Source organism: Ambystoma mexicanum, chromosome 5q, assembly GCF_040938575.1.
Source record: "Ambystoma mexicanum isolate Mex_15411 chromosome 5q, UKY_AmexF1_1, whole genome shotgun sequence".
NCBI lineage: Eukaryota > Metazoa > Chordata > Amphibia > Caudata > Ambystomatidae > Ambystoma > Ambystoma mexicanum.
The window spans coordinates 430,366,370-430,381,857 of record NC_090933.1 but is presented as its reverse complement, the minus strand read 5'-3'; positions in this window follow the sequence as shown (position 1 = coordinate 430,381,857).

The window sequence follows — 15,488 nt, the reverse complement described above, 5'->3', positions numbered from 1 at the left end:
GGTAGGCCATGTATTTTTGGCGGCGTGTTTCGATGGGTGCGCCGAGTGAAATATGCGGAAAATGCATTTTTTTCCCCACATTTCGGACTTTGCAGGGGTGTCTGGGTAATAAATTCTGGGCCGATTTGCACAAATCATACCTCTGCAGATTCCCACGGTTGTCCTCTTTTCCGAAATGCATGGGGTTCCCTGTTTTCCTTGGTGGCTTGGACACCCGAGGCCCATATCTGTATGTTGTGCTTGTCTGGAGAAAGTGTCAAATTCAGGTGTCGAAACAGACTTGGGGTTACCTGTGTTTTAGGCTTTCCCCTTGGCGCCCTGGTAGGTGCACCCACACATGTGAGGTATCGTTTTCATCAGGACACCTGTGGGAATGCGGGACGGTAGGCCATGTGTTCTTGGCGGTGTGTTTCGATCAGTGCGCCGAGTGAAGTGTGCGGAAAATGCGTTTTTTTCCCCACATTTCGGAATTTGTAGAGATGTCTGGGTAATAAATTCTGGGCCGATTAGCGCAAATCATACCTCTGCGGATTCCCACAGGTGTCCTCTTTTCGTAAATGCATGGGGTTCCCTGTTTTCCTTGGTGGCTTGGACACCCGAGGCCCATATCTGTATGTTGTGCTTGTCTGGAGAAAGTGTCAAATTCAGGTGTCGAAACAGACTTGGGGTTACCTGTGTTTTAGGCTTTCCCCTTGGCGCCCAGATAGGTGCACCCACACATGTAAGGTACCGTTTTCATCGGGACACCTGTGGGAATGCGGGACGGTAGGCCATGTGTTGTTGGCAGTGTGTTTCAATGGGTGCGCCGAGTGAAATGTGCGGAAAATGCGTTTTTTTTCCCACATTTCAGAATTTGCAGGTGTGTCTGGGTAATACATTCTGGGCTGATTTGTGCAAATAATACCTCTGCGGATTCCCACCGGTGTCCTCTTTTCGGAAATGCATCAGGTTCCCTGTTTTCCTTGGTAGCTTGAACACCTGAGGCCCATATCGGTATGTTGTGCTTGTCTGGAGAAAGTGTCCAATTTAGGTGTCGAAACAGACTTGGGGTTACCTGTGTTTTAGGCTTTCCCCTTGGCGCCCAGGTAGATGCACCCATACATGTGAGGTATCGTTTTCATCTGGACACCTGTGGGAATGCGGGACGGTAGGCCATGTGTTGTTGGCGGCGTGTTTCGATGGGTGCGCCGAGTGAAATATGCGGAAAATGCATTTTTTTCCCCACATTTCGGACTTTGCAGGGGTGTCTGGGTAATAAATTCTGGGACGATTTGCGCAAATCATACCTCTGCGGATTCCCACGGGTGTCCTCTTTTCGGAAATGCATCAGGTTCCCTGTTTTCCTTGGTGGCTTGAATACCCGAGGCCCATATCGGTATGTTGTGCTTGTCTGGAGAAAGTGTCCAATTTAGGTGTCGAAACAGACTTGGGGTTACCTGTGTTTTAGGCTTTCCCCTTGGCGCCCAGGTAGGTGCACCCACACATGTAAGGTACCGTTTTCATCGGGACACCATTGGGAACGCGTGACGGTAGGCCATGTGCTGTTGGTGGCATTTTTCAATGGGTGCGCCGAGTGAAGTGTGCGGAAAATGCGTTTTTTTTTCCCACATTTCGGAATTTGCGGGAGTGTCTGGGTAATAAATTCTGGGCCAATTTGCGCAAATCATACCTCTGCAGGTTCCCACGGGTGTCCTCTTTTTGGAAATGCATGGGGTTGCCTGTTTTCCTTGGTGGCTTGGACACCCAAGGCCCATATCTGTATGTTGTGCTTGCCTGGAGAAAGTGTCAAATTCAGGTGTCGAAACAGACTTGGGGTTACCTGTGTTTTAGGCTTTCCCCTTGGCGCCCAGATAGGTGCACCCACACATGTAAGGTACCGTTTTCATCGGGACACCTGTGGGAATGCGGGACGGTAGGCCATGTGTTGTTGGCAGCGTGTTTCAATGGGTGCGCCGAGTGAAATGTGCGGAAAATGCGTTTCTTTTCCCACATTTCATAATTTGCAGGTGTGTCTGGGTAATACATTCTGGGCTGATTTGTGCAAATAATACCTCTGCGGATTCCCACGGGTGTCCTCTTTTCGGAAATGCATCAGGTTCCCTGTTTTCCTGGGTGGCTTGAACACCCGAGGCCCAAATCGGTATGTTGTGCTTGTCTGGAGAAAGTGTCCAATTTAGGTGTCGAAACAGACTTGGGGTTACCTGTGTTTTAGGCTTTCCCCTTGGCGCCCAGGTAGGTGCACCCACACATGTGAGGTATAGTTTTCATCTGGACACCTGTGGGAATGCGGGACGGTAGGCCATGTGTTTTTGGCGGCGTGTTTCGATGGGTGCGCCGAGTGAAATATGCGGAAAATGCATTTTTTTCCCCACATTTCGGACTTTGCAGGGGTGTCTGGGTAATAAATTCTGGGACGATTTGCGCAAATCATACCTCTGCGGATTCCCACGGGTGTCCTCTTTTCGGAAATGCATCAGATTCCCTGATTTCCTTGGTGGCTTGGACACCCAAGGCCCATATCTGTATGTTGTGCTTGTCTGGAGAAAGTGTCAAATTCAGGTGTCGAAACAGACTTGGGGTTACCTGTGTTTTAGGCTTTCCCCTTGGCGCCCAGGTAGGTGCACCCACACATGTAAGGTACCGTTTTCATCGGGACACCTGTGGGAATGCGGGACGGTAGGCCATGTGTTGTTGGCGGCGTGTTTCAATGGGTGCGCCGAGTGAAATGTGCGGAAAATGTGTTTTTTTCCCACATTTCAGAATTTGCAGGTGTGTCTGGGTAATACATTCTGGGCTGATTTGTGCAAATAATACCTCTGTGGATTCCCACGGGTGTCCTCTTTTCGGAAATGCATCAGGTTCCCTGTTTTCCTTGGTGGCTTGAACACCCGAGGCCCATATCGGTATGTTGTGCTTGTCTGGAGAAAGTGTCCAATTTAGGTGTCGAAACAGACTTGAGGGTACCTGTGTTTTAGGCTTTCCCCTTGGCGCTCAGGTAGGTGCACCCACACATGTGAGGTATCGTTTTCATCTGGACTCCTGTGGGAATGCGGGACGGTAGGCCATGTGTTGTTGGCGGCGTGTTTCGATGGGTGCGCCGAGTGAAATATGCGGAAAGTGCGTTTTTTTTCCCACATTTCGGATTTTGCAGGGGTGTCTGGGTAATAAATTCTGGGCTGATTTGTGCAAATAATACCTCTGCGGATTCCCACGGGTGTCCTCTTTTTGGAAATGCATCAGGTTCCCTGTTTTCCTTGGTGGCTTGGACACCCGAGGCCCATATCTGTATGTTGTGCTTGTCTGGAGAAAGTGTCAAATTCAGGTGTCGAAACAGACTTGGGGTTACCTGTGTTTTAGGCTTTCCCCTTGGCGCCCAGGTAGGTGCACCCACACATGTAAGGTACCGTTTTCATCGGGACACCTGTGGGAATGTGGAACGGTAGGCCATGTGTTGGTGGCCGCTGTTAAGACGGATTTCTGAACTCTGTCCTGGTGGCGCAGAAGTTCAGAAGGCCAACCTAATTACTTGGAACAGGGTCACCTCTGGACAAGCCAGACCAATCAAGGTAGCGATCGCGGCGGTCAAGACTAGGTCTCAAGAGGGGTGAGGGTGACTGAAAGCCCGCAATGAGCACACAAAGCAAGGACACTTACAAACTACTCCAAACAGGTGTTAGATTAAAAATATATACACATTTATTCCAAGGCCTTTAAAACAATGACCGTAGCGAGAAAATCACAATATAACTCTAGTAAACCAACACATACCTTACCAATACAATATATATACAAATACAACATGTCTCAAGCGTTAGATGCACGAACTGTGTAGTCCACCTAAAAGGGAAGGAAAACAGGCAGTGCGAAATAATGCTTAGACCCAGTCCGCCTTCAGAGGCACCTAACAAAAAGGAAGTCAGAGCCCTGCGAAGAGTGGAGCCTTGTGCTCAAAAGTACCTGCACACGCTGGTGCCAACGGGCAAAAGGGGAAGCTCTTCGAGGGAAATCAGGCAGTTCAGTTTAGTGCACAAATGAAGAAGAACAAGTTCCGCGACTCAAGCGCAGCCTCCACTGTGGGCAGAAGCAGAGCGCGAGTACGGAAAACGGTGCTGTTTTGACACAACGGGGAAAAGCTATAGGCTCCTGCCGGAGGGCGACCAGTTCCTAGCTATGCTACTCACCGGTCCCCCATGCAAGCAGGCCCAGGCTTCTCCGCGTCAGTTTCAGTAGCTGGCAGGTTCAGAAGAGCAGGGAACGTCTTGTCGTCGTGTTGAGTCTGCAGCGGCAGAGTTGAGTAAAAGACGTCCCAATCGAAGAAACCCGCACAGTTTGTTACCACAGCAGGGCAACAGAGCGGCCGTGTGTATCTGAGCCAAATGTACACTACTCACTTCAGACCTGGGAACGCCAAGTGTACGAATCGTGTGAGAGTGACAAGGACTCGAAATACTACACAACCTGGCGGCGGTTACAGAGCAAGACTCCTGTGTAGGCTGGTCAGTCAGCTGGATGGCCCAGAGACGCTTCCGAACGCTTACTAGCAGGAGATGGTGAAGATGCTGAGAATAGCTGTTCCCGCTATTCCAGGGGTCGAAGTACCAGTACAGGCCTTCTGGTTCGATCAAAGGTAAAAAGGGTTTCACAAGGCGACAGCAGTGCAGAGGAGAAGTCGTTCAGCGGGTCACCAGCGATTCCTCGGTTCAGCCTCTTGGTTGCAGGATACTTGGCTCCTGTATTCCTTCGTTTGTGAGAACTCAGGAGATCAACATGGTAGTGCTGTTTCCAGCCCCCTCTTATCCACGGTTCCCTTCGCGCCAAAACGGAGGGGACCCAATGGGAGATCCGCTCACCAACACTCACACCATTCGTGGACCAATCACGGACCACGGTGGTCCCATGCATTCACACCACCCTAGACTCTCTGGCACCCAGGATGTGTATTGGGACCAGACATCCCAGCCCACATCCTGGAGGCACACACCAGGCATGTAGAAGCCCGCAAAAGCATCCGTGTTTCGCGGGAAAGTACATGCCCAAATAAGGAAGGCCCTGGGTCGGCTCGACCTGGGGAAGGTGAAGGGAGCAAGACGGTCAGCGGACAGGACAAAGGAGCCTCGTGGTCTGGTCATTTTGGGAGCCAGGCCCCCATTTTGGGTTAAGCACGAGAAACGTGCTTAGAACGCCAAAAGGAGCTCAAAACACAAGAAACAATCGCTGCCACCATTCCCGTCCGTGAATCATTTGCACCGATCAGTTACAATCCTAAACGAGTATCTAAGGCCTGTAGAAGGCTAGAGACCCAAGAGAGCTGTAACTTAGCTTACAGTGCCCTCTTGTGTCATGTCACACGAAAGCCGCAACATGATAAAAGAAACTACGGAAAACAGCATTTCCCGGTACTGACTGTTTTAAGGGCATGTCAGTTTCCCCGTAAGAAAGGAGCGAAAGCCCAGAGGAGTGTGGCAGAAGGCTGCACTTCTCTGCCGAAGTCGAGAACAAGGTGAAAAACAACAGCAAAAAGTTTAGGGGTTGCCACATGGAAGGAAAATTACCTACAATTACGAAATCTTTCCTAACAGCCGCGTGTTTCGATGGGTGCGCCGAGTGAAATGTGCGGAAAATGCATTTTTTTCCCCACATTTCGGATTTTGCAGGGGTGTCTGGGTAATAAATTCTGGGACGATTTGCGCAAATCATAACTCTCCAGATTCCCACGGGTGTCCTCTTTTTGGAAATGCATGGGGTTGTCTGTTTTCCTCGGTGGCTTGGACACCCGAAGCCCATATCTGTATGTTGTGCTTGTCTGGAGAAAGTGTGAAATTCAGGTGTCGAAACAGACTTGGGGTTATCTGTGTTTTAGGCTTTCCCCTTGGCGCCCAGGTAGGTGCACCCACACATGTAAGGTACCGTTTTCATCGGGACACCTTTGGGAACGCGGGACGGTAGGCCATGTGCTGTTGGCGGCATTTTTCAATGGGTGCGCCGAGTGAAGTGTGCGGAAAATGCGTTTTTTTTTCCCACATTTTGGAATTTGCGGGAGTGTCTGGGTAATAAATTCTAGGCCAATTTGCGCAAATCATACCTCTGTAGGTTCCCACGGGTGTCCTCTTTTTGGAAATGCATGGGGTTGCCTGTTTTCCTTGGTGGCTTGGACACCCAAGGCCCATATCTGTATGTTGTGCTTGCCTGGAGAAAGTGTCAAATTCAGGTGTCGAAACAGACTTGGGGTTACCTGTGTTTTAGGCTTTCCCCTTGGCGCCCAGATAGGTGCACCCACACATGTAAGGTACCGTTTTCATCGGGACACCTGTGGGAATGCGGGACGGTAGGCCATGTGTTGTTGGCGGCGTGTTTCAATGTGTGCGCTGAGTGAAATGTGCGGACAATGCGTTTTTTTTCCCACATTTTAGAATTTGCAGGTGTGTCTGGGTAATACATTCTGGGCTGATTTGTGCAAATAATACCTCTGCGGATTCCCACGGGTGTCCTCTTTTCGGAAATGCATCAGGTTCCCTGTTTTCCTTGGTGGCTTGAACACCCGAGGCCCATATCGGTATGTTGTGCTTGTCTGGAGAAAGTGTCCAATTTAGGTGCCGAAACAGACTTGGGGGTACCTGTGTTTTAGGCTTTCCCCTTGGCGCCCAGGTAGGTGCACCCACACATGTGAGGTATCGTTTTCATCTGGACACCTGTGGGAATGCGGGACGGTAGGCCATGTGTTTTTGGCGGCGTGTTTCGATGGGTGCGCCGAGTGAAATATGCGGAAAATGCATTTTTTTCCCCACATTTCGGACTTTGCAGGGGTGTCTGGGTAATAAATTCTGGGACGATTTGCGCAAATCATACCTCTGCGGATTCCCACGGGTGTCCTCTTTTCGGAAATGCATCAGATTCCCTGATTTCCTTGGTGGCTTGGACACCCAAGGCCCATATCTGTATGTTGTGCTTGTCTGGAGAAAGTGTCAAATTCAGGTGTCGAAACAGACTTGGGGTTACCTGTGTTTTAGGCTTTCCCCTTGGCGCCCAGGTAGGTGCACCCACACATGTAAGGTACCGTTTTCATCGGGACACCTGTGGGAATGCGGGACGGTAGGCCATGTGTTGTTGGCGGCGTGTTTCAATGGGTGCGCCGAGTGAAATGTGCGGAAAATGTGTTTTTTTCCCACATTTCAGAATTTGCAGGTGTGTCTGGGTAATACATTCTGGGCTGATTTGTGCAAATAATACCTCTGTGGATTCCCACGGGTGTCCTCTTTTCGGAAATGCATCAGGTTCCCTGTTTTCCTTGGTGGCTTGAACACCCGAGGCCCATATCGGTATGTTGTGCTTGTCTGGAGAAAGTGTCCAATTTAGGTGTCGAAACAGACTTGAGGGTACCTGTGTTTTAGGCTTTCCCCTTGGCGCTCAGGTAGGTGCACCCACACATGTGAGGTATCGTTTTCATCTGGACTCCTGTGGGAATGCGGGACGGTAGGCCATGTGTTGTTGGCGGCGTGTTTCGATGGGTGCGCCGAGTGAAATATGCGGAAAGTGCGTTTTTTTTCCCACATTTCGGATTTTGCAGGGGTGTCTGGGTAATAAATTCTGGGCTGATTTGTGCAAATAATACCTCTGCGGATTCCCACGGGTGTCCTCTTTTTGGAAATGCATCAGGTTCCCTGTTTTCCTTGGTGGCTTGGACACCCGAGGCCCATATCTGTATGTTGTGCTTGTCTGGAGAAAGTGTCAAATTCAGGTGTCGAAACAGACTTGGGGTTACCTGTGTTTTAGGCTTTCCCCTTGGCGCCCAGGTAGGTGCACCCACACATGTAAGGTACCGTTTTCATCGGGACACCTGTGGGAATGTGGAACGGTAGGCCATGTGTTGGTGGCCGCTGTTAAGACGGATTTCTGAACTCTGTCCTGGTGGCGCAGAAGTTCAGAAGGCCAACCTAATTACTTGGAACAGGGTCACCTCTGGACAAGCCAGACCAATCAAGGTAGCGATCGCGGCGGTCAAGACTAGGTCTCAAGAGGGGTGAGGGTGACTGAAAGCCCGCAATGAGCACACAAAGCAAGGACACTTACAAACTACTCCAAACAGGTGTTAGATTAAAAATATATACACATTTATTCCAAGGCCTTTAAAACAATGACCGTAGCGAGAAAATCACAATATAACTCTAGTAAACCAACACATACCTTACCAATACAATATATATACAAATACAACATGTCTCAAGCGTTAGATGCACGAACTGTGTAGTCCACCTAAAAGGGAAGGAAAACAGGCAGTGCGAAATAATGCTTAGACCCAGTCCGCCTTCAGAGGCACCTAACAAAAAGGAAGTCAGAGCCCTGCGAAGAGTGGAGCCTTGTGCTCAAAAGTACCTGCACACGCTGGTGCCAACGGGCAAAAGGGGAAGCTCTTCGAGGGAAATCAGGCAGTTCAGTTTAGTGCACAAATGAAGAAGAACAAGTTCCGCGACTCAAGCGCAGCCTCCACTGTGGGCAGAAGCAGAGCGCGAGTACGGAAAAGGGTGCTGTTTTGACACAACGGGGAAAAGCTATAGGCTCCTGCCGGAGGGCGACCAGTTCCTAGCTATGCTACTCACCGGTCCCCCATGCAAGCAGGCCCAGGCTTCTCCGCGTCAGTTTCAGTAGCTGGCAGGTTCAGAAGAGCAGGGAACGTCTTGTCGTCGTGTTGAGTCTGCAGCGGCAGAGTTGAGTAAAAGACGTCCCAATCGAAGAAACCCGCACAGTTTGTTACCACAGCAGGGCAACAGAGCGGCCGTGTGTATCTGAGCCAAATGTACACTACTCACTTCAGACCTGGGAACGCCAAGTGTACGAATCGTGTGAGAGTGACAAGGACTCGAAATACTACACAACCTGGCGGCGGTTACAGAGCAAGACTCCTGTGTAGGCTGGTCAGTCAGCTGGATGGCCCAGAGACGCTTCCGAACGCTTACTAGCAGGAGATGGTGAAGATGCTGAGAATAGCTGTTCCCGCTATTCCAGGGGTCGAAGTACCAGTACAGGCCTTCTGGTTCGATCAAAGGTAAAAAGGGTTTCACAAGGCGACAGCAGTGCAGAGGAGAAGTCGTTCAGCGGGTCACCAGCGATTCCTCGGTTCAGCCTCTTGGTTGCAGGATACTTGGCTCCTGTATTCCTTCGTTTGTGAGAACTCAGGAGATCAACATGGTAGTGCTGTTTCCAGCCCCCTCTTATCCACGGTTCCCTTCGCGCCAAAACGGAGGGGACCCAATGGGAGATCCGCTCACCAACACTCACACCATTCGTGGACCAATCACGGACCACGGTGGTCCCATGCATTCACACCACCCTAGACTCTCTGGCACCCAGGATGTGTATTGGGACCAGACATCCCAGCCCACATCCTGGAGGCACACACCAGGCATGTAGAAGCCCGCGAAAGCATCCGTGTTTCGCGGGAAAGTACATGCCCAAATAAGGAAGGCCCTGGGTCGGCTCGACCTGGGGAAGGTGAAGGGAGCAAGACGGTCAGCGGACAGGACAAAGGAGCCTCGTGGTCTGGTCATTTTGGGAGCCAGGCCCCCATTTTGGGTTAAGCACGAGAAACGTGCTTAGAACGCCAAAAGGAGCTCAAAACACAAGAAACAATCGCTGCCACCATTCCCGTCCGTGAATCATTTGCACCGATCAGTTACAATCCTAAACGAGTATCTAAGGCCTGTAGAAGGCTAGAGACCCAAGAGAGCTGTAACTTAGCTTACAGTGCCCTCTTGTGTCATGTCACACGAAAGCCGCAACATGATAAAAGAAACTACGGAAAACAGCATTTCCCGGTACTGACTGTTTTAAGGGCATGTCAGTTTCCCCGTAAGAAAGGAGCGAAAGCCCAGAGGAGTGTGGCAGAAGGCTGCACTTCTCTGCCAAAGTCGAGAACAAGGTGAAAAACAACAGCAAAAAGTTTAGGGGTTGCCACATGGAAGGAAAATTACCTACAATTACGAAATCTTTCCTAACAGCCGCGTGTTTCGATGGGTGCGCCGAGTGAAATGTGCGGAAAATGCATTTTTTTCCCCACATTTCGGATTTTGCAGGGGTGTCTGGGTAATAAATTCTGGGACGATTTGCGCAAATCATAACTCTCCAGATTCCCACGGGTGTCCTCTTTTTGGAAATGCATGGGGTTGTCTGTTTTCCTCGGTGGCTTGGACACCCGAAGCCCATATCTGTATGTTGTGCTTGTCTGGAGAAAGTGTGAAATTCAGGTGTCGAAACAGACTTGGGGTTATCTGTGTTTTAGGCTTTCCCCTTGGCGCCCAGGTAGGTGCACCCACACATGTAAGGTACCGTTTTCATCGGGACACCTTTGGGAACGCGGGACGGTAGGCCATGTGCTGTTGGCGGCATTTTTCAATGGGTGCGCCGAGTGAAGTGTGCGGAAAATGCGTTTTTTTTTCCCACATTTTGGAATTTGCGGGAGTGTCTGGGTAATAAATTCTAGGCCAATTTGCGCAAATCATACCTCTGTAGGTTCCCACGGGTGTCCTCTTTTTGGAAATGCATGGGGTTGCCTGTTTTCCTTGGTGGCTTGGACACCCAAGGCCCATATCTGTATGTTGTGCTTGCCTGGAGAAAGTGTCAAATTCAGGTGTCGAAACAGACTTGGGGTTACCTGTGTTTTAGGCTTTCCCCTTGGCGCCCAGATAGGTGCACCCACACATGTAAGGTACCGTTTTCATCGGGACACCTGTGGGGACGCGGGACGGTAGGCCATGTTTTGTTGGCGGCGTGTTTCGATAGGTGCGCCGAGTGAAATATGCGGAAAGTGCGTTCTTTTTCCCACATTTCGGATTTTGCAGGGGTGTCTGGGTAATAAATTCTGGGCCGATTTGCGCAAATCATACCTCTGCAGGTTCACACGGGTGTCCTATTTTTGGAAATTCATGGGGTTTCCTGTTTTCCTTGGTGGCTTGGACACCCAAGGCCCATATCTGTATGTTGTGCTTGTCTGGAGAAAGTGTCAAATTCAGGTGTCGAAACAGACTTGGGGTTACCTGTGTTTTAGGCTTTCCCCTTGGCGCCCAGGTAGGTGCACCCACACATGTAAGGTACCGTTTTCATCGGGACACCTGTGGGAATGCGGGACGGTAGGCCATGTGTTGTTGGCGGCGTGTTTCAATGTGTGCGCTGAGTGAAATGTGCGGACAATGCGTTTTTTTTCCCACATTTCAGAATTTGCAGCTGTGTCTGGGTAATACATTCTGGGCTGATTTGTGCAAATAATACCTCTGCGGATTCCCACGGGTGTCCTCTTTTCGGAAATGCATCAGGTTCCCTGTTTTCCTTGGTGGCTTGAACACCCGAGGCCCATATCGGTATGTTGTGCTTGTCTGGAGAAAGTGTCCAATTTAGGTGCCGAAACAGACTTGGGGGTACCTGTGTTTTAGGCTTTCCCCTTGGCGCTCAGGTAGGTGCACCCACACATGTGAGGTATCTTTTTCATCTGGACTCCTGTGGGAATGCGGGACGGTAGGCCATGTGTTGTTGGCAGCGTGTTTCAATGGGTGTGCCGAGTGAAATGTGCGGAAAATGCGTTTTTTTTCCCACATTTCAGAATTTGCAGGTGTGTCTGGGTAATACATTCTGGGCTGATTTGTGCAAATAATACCTCTGCGGATTCCCACGGGTGTCTTCTTTTCGGAAATGCATCAGGTTCCCTGTTTTCCTTGGTGGCTTGAACACCCGAGGCCCATATCGGTATGTTGTGCTTGTCTGGAGAAAGTGTCCAATTTAGGTGTCGAAACAGACTTGGGGTTACCTGTGTTTTAGGCTTTTCCCTTGGCGCCCAGGTAGGTGCACCCACACATGTGAGGTATCGTTTTCATCTGGACACCTGTGGGAATGCGGGACGGTAGGCCATGTATTTTTGGCGGCGTGTTTCGATGGGTGCGCCGAGTGAAATATGCGGAAAATGCATTTTTTTCCCCACATTTCGGACTTTGCAGGGGTGTCTGGGTAATAAATTCTGGGACGATTTGCACAAATCATACCTCTGCAGATTCCCACGGTTGTCCTCTTTTCCGAAATGCATGGGGTTCCCTGTTTTCCTTGGTGGCTTGGACACCCGAGGCCCATATCTGTATGTTGTGCTTGTCTGGAGAAAGTGTCAAATTCAGGTGTCGAAACAGACTTTGGGTTACCTGTGTTTTAGGCTTTCCCCTTGGCGCCCTGGTAGGTGCACCCACACATGTGAGGTATCGTTTTCATCAGGACACCTGTGGGAATGCGGGACGGTAGGCCATGTGTTCTTGGCGGTGTGTTTCGATCAGTGCGCCGAGTGAAGTGTGCGGAAAATGCGTTTTTTTCCCCACATTTCGGAATTTGTAGAGATGTCTGGGTAATAAATTCTGGGCCGATTAGAGCAAATCATACCTCTGCGGATTCCCACAGGTGTCCTCTTTTCGTAAATGCATGGGGTTCCCTGTTTTCCTTGGTGGCTTGGACACCCGAGGCCCATATCTGTATGTTGTGCTTGTCTGGAGAAAGTGTCAAATTCAGGTGTCGAAACAGACTTGGGGTTACCTGTGTTTTAGGCTTTCCCCTTGGCGCCCAGATAGGTGCACCCACACATGTAAGGTACCGTTTTCATCGGGACACCTGTGGGAATGCGGAACAGTAGGCCATGTGTTGTTGGCAGTGTGTTTCAATGGGTGCGCCGAGTGAAATGTGCGGAAAATGCGTTTTTTTTCCCACATTTCAGAATTTGCAGGTGTGTCTGGGTAATACATTCTGGGCTGATTTGTGCAAATAATACCTCTGCGGATTCCCACCGGTGTCCTCTTTTCGGAAATGCATCAGGTTCCCTGTTTTCCTTGGTAGCTTGAACACCTGAGGCCCATATCGGTATGTTGTGCTTGTCTGGAGAAAGTGTCCAATTTAGGTGTCGAAACAGACTTGGGGTTACCTGTGTTTTAGGCTTTCCCCTTGGCGCCCAGGTAGATGCACCCATACATGTGAGGTATCGTTTTCATCTGGACACCTGTGGGAATGCGGGACGGTAGGCCATGTGTTGTTGGCGGCGTGTTTCGATGGGTGCGCCGAGTGAAATATGCGGAAAATGCATTTTTTTCCCCACATTTCGGACTTTGCAGGGGTGTCTGGGTAATAAATTCTGGGACGATTTGCGCAAATCATACCTCTGCGGATTCCCACGGGTGTCCTCTTTTCGGAAATGCATCAGGTTCCCTGTTTTCCTTGGTGGCTTGAACACCCGAGGCCCATATCGGTATGTTGTGCTTGTCTGGAGAAAGTGTCCAATTTAGGTGTTGAAACAGACTTGGGGTTACCTGTGTTTTAGGCTTTCCCCTTGGCGCCCAGGTAGGTGCACCCACACATGTGAGGTATCGTTTTCATCTGGACACCTGTGGGAATGCGGGATGGTAGGCCATGTGTTTTTGGCAGCGTGTTTCGATGGGTGCGCCGAGTGAAATATGCGGAAAATGCATTTTTTTCCCCATATTTCGGACTTTGCAGGTGTGTCTGGGTAATAAATTCTGGGACAATTTGCGCAAATCATACCTCTGCGGATTCCCACGGGTGTCCTCTTTTCGGAAATGCATCAGGTTCCCTGATTTCCTTGGTGGCTTGGACACCCAAGACCCATATCTGTATGTTGTGCTTGTCTGGAGAAAGTGTCAAATTCAGGTGTCGAAACAGACTTGGGGTTACCTGTGTTTTAGGCTTTCCCGTTGGCGCCCAGGTAGGTGCACCCACACATGTAAGGTACCGTTTTCATCGGGACACCTGTGGGAATGCGGGACGGTAGGCCATGTGTTGTTGGCGGCGTGTTTCAATGGGTGCGCCGAGTGAAATGTGCGGAAAATGCGTTTTTTTCCCACATTTCAGAATTTGCAGGTGTGTCTGGGTAATACATTCTGGGCTGATTTGTGCAAATAATACCTCTGTGGATTCCCACGGGTGTCCTCTTTTCGGAAATGCATCAGGTTCCCTGTTTTCCTTGGTGGCTTGAACACCCGAGGCCCATATCGGTATGTTGTGCTTGTCTGGAGAAAGTGTCCAATTTAGGTGTCGAAACAGACTTGGGGGTACCTGTGTTTTAGGCTTTCCCCTTGGCGCTCAGGTAGGTGCACCCACACATGTGAGGTATCGTTTTCATCTGGACTCCTGTGGGAATGCGGGACGGTAGGCCATGTGTTGTTGGCGGCGTGTTTCGATGGGTGCGCCGAGTGAAATATGCGGAAAATGCGTTTTTTTTCCCACATTTCAGAATTTGCGGGTGTGTCTGGGTAATACATTCTGGGCTGATTTGTGCAAATAATACCTCTGCGGATTCCCATGGGTGTCCTCTTTTTGGAAATGCATCAGGTTCCCTGTTTTCCTTGGTGGCTTGGACACCCGAGTCCCATATCTGTATGTTGTGCTTGTCTGGAGAAAGTGTCAAATTCAAGTGTCGAAACAGACTTGGGTTTACCTGTGTTTTAGGCTTCCCCTTGGAACCCAGGTAGTTGCACCCACACATGTGAGGTATCGTTTTCATCAGGATACCTGTGGGAACGTGGGACGGTAAGCCATGTTTTGTTGGCGGCGTGTTTCGATAGGTGCGCCGAGTGAAATATGCGGAAAGTGCGTTCTTTTTCCCACATTTCGGATTTTGCAGGGGTGTCTGGGTAATAAATTCTGGGCCGATTTGCACAAATCATACCTCTGCAGATTCCCACGGTTGTCCTCTTTTCCGAAATGCATGGGGTTCCCTGTTTTCCTTGGTGGCTTGGACACCCGAGGCCCATATCTGTATGTTGTGCTTGTCTGGAGAAAGTGTCAAATTCAGGTGTCGAAACAGACTTGGGGTTACCTGTGTTTTAGGCTTTCCCCTTGGCGCCCAGGTAGGTGCACCCACACATGTAAGGTACCGTTTTCATCGGGACACCTGTGGGAACGTGGAACGGTAGGCCATGTGTTGGTGGCCGCTGTTAAGACGGATTTCTGAACTCTGTCCTGGTGGCTCAGAAGTTCAGAAGGCCGACCTAATTACTTGGAACAGGGTAACCTCTGGACAAGCCAGACCAATCAAGGTAGCGATCGCGGCGGTCAAGACTAGGTCTCAAGAGGGGTGAGGGTAACTGAAAGCCCGCAATGAGCACACATAGCAAGGACACTTACAAACTACTCCAAACAGGTGTTATATTAAAAATATATACACATTTATTCCAAGGCCTTTAAAACAATGACCGTAGCGAGAAAATCACAATATAACTCTAGTAAACCAACACATACCTTACCAATACAATATATATACAAATACAACATGTCTCAAGCGTTAGATGCACGAACTGTGTAGTCCACCTAAAAGGGAAGGAAAACAGGCAGTGCGAAATAATGCTTAGACCCAGTCCGCCTTCAGAGGCACCTAACAAAAAGGAAGTCAGAGCCCTGCGAAGAGTGGAGCCTTGTGCTCAAAAGTACCTGCACACGCTGGTGCCAACGGGCAAAAGGGG